The sequence below is a fragment of the Schistocerca nitens genome, chromosome 10 (assembly GCF_023898315.1).
Source record: "Schistocerca nitens isolate TAMUIC-IGC-003100 chromosome 10, iqSchNite1.1, whole genome shotgun sequence".
Lineage (NCBI taxonomy): Eukaryota > Metazoa > Arthropoda > Insecta > Orthoptera > Acrididae > Schistocerca > Schistocerca nitens.
The window spans coordinates 19,972,613-19,974,508 of record NC_064623.1 but is presented as its reverse complement, the minus strand read 5'-3'; the positions used below and the strand labels follow the sequence as shown (position 1 = coordinate 19,974,508).

General features: G+C 45.3%; 1 non-coding gene across 1 annotated transcript; it reads right to left on the bottom strand.

Annotated features, from left to right (window-relative positions):
- Positions 1 to 1,586: 1,586 nt before the first annotated feature.
- On the bottom strand, positions 1,587 to 1,661 carry Trnat-ugu (transfer RNA threonine (anticodon UGU)). Its single transcript has one exon. It is a non-coding gene; the product is annotated as a tRNA-Thr (tRNA).
- Between the last annotated feature and the right edge of the window lie 235 nt (positions 1,662 to 1,896).

The window sequence follows — 1,896 nt, the reverse complement described above, 5'->3', positions numbered from 1 at the left end:
GTTTTATATGAATTTTCTTACACTAAAAATTAAGCAAATTATTGAAATTTAGCTGCTAAATCAAGTCGATGAAACCAAAAACATATATGAATAAAAAAAAAAACTTGCCTTGTTATAAGTATGTCTTCAGTTGTTCATCGATATAATGAAGTGAGCTGACATGCCCTTTTGTTACCTGAAAAGACGTACCTATCACATACAACGTGAATTTTATGTAATTTACGTAACTATAAAATACTTTTTGATTACCGGTCGTGGACGCTGAATAGCCAGACCCAAGTGGAAGAACAGTCTGGAACACATGTAAAATGGGCGATAGCAGTGAACGAAACGAACAATTGGATACTGAACTAACTAGGAGCAGTCGGCAGTGGAACTGAGACAGGTGGTCATGCGAAGAACGACGAGTGCGGCCTAGGGGAGACCGAGACTGAGACGAGCACGCGACCGAGGCTGGAACGAGAACTGCCGAAGTGACCGCCGCGACCGAAGTGAAGCAGGGAACTATGAACCGATCGTTCCTCGTACCCGGGAACTATAAGTAGACCGCCACGACCGAAGTGAACTATGAACTGATCGTTCCTTGGAATTCGTTCCTCGGTCCTTTCGTTCATCTTGGTGAACCGTTCCTTTGCACCCGTTCGTTCGCGAACTACCCATCTCTAATCTCGAGGTATGCCTTCGGATGACGTCGCCGTACGTAGCGCGTATCCTGATTCCAGATGCGTACCCTTCAAACAGAAGGCTATGTTTTATGAGCTATGTTTTCTATTCCGTCTTCGTATTTGCTCATTTGCTGAGACGACGTGCTAACATGAGTACAGTTTATGGATGGTACTAGAAATGGCGTTCGGAGTGCCGTGATGTGAACCAGACCTCACCTCCAGCCAGCCACGGGTGGACTGTGGTTCAGGGAGCGATAGCGATGGTGAACTACTGCTTTTACATTCAATATCAAATTAACCGAATTGGGTTCGTCCGATGTTGTTGTTGTGCTCTTCAATCCAAAGACTGGTTCTTGCTCTCCATGTTACCCTATCCTGTGCAAGTTTCTTCATCTCCAAGTAGCTAATGAAACCCACATCCATTGGAACCTGCTTACTGTATCCATCTCTTGGTTCCCTCTACGATTTCTACCCTCCAATATTAAATTGGTGACCCCTTCATCCCTCACAATGTGTTCTACCAACCGATGCCTTCTTTTCATCAGGTTATACCACAAATTTCTCTTCTCCCCAATTCTCTTCAGTACCACCTCACCTCATTAGTTACGTCATCCGCCAATCTAATCTTCAGCAGTCTTCTATAGCACCGCAAAGCGTCTATTCTCTTCTTGTCTAAACTGTTTATCGTTCATGTTTCACTTCCATACAAGCCATACAAGTACTTTCAGAAGAGACTTCCTGACACTTTAATCTATACTCAATGTTAACAAACTTCCCATCTTCTGAAACGCTCTTCTCGCCGTGGCCAGCCTACATTTTATATTCTCCCTATTTCGACCATCATCACTTATTATAATTATATTAATACCTCCAGCTGCCGACGGGCGTTGATACATATCAAAGGGGATAGGTGAAAATGTGTGCCTCGACCGGGACTCGAACCCGGGATCTCCTGCGTACATGGCAGACGCTCTATCCATCTGAGCCATCGAGGGCACAGAGGATAGTGCGACTGCAGGGACTATCCCTCGCACGCCTCCCGCGTTCGTTCGGACATGTCGGAAAGAACGGGCACCATATCCATATATGTATATAGTTCTGGCAATACCAGCCATGATATTCTCCTTCTGTGCGGATGCACACATATTCCCCGAACTCTTGCGGGACTTGGTAAGATGTCTTCCACGAGTAATGAGTGTGTTGAGGTGGGACACTACGAATGTAGTGTGTG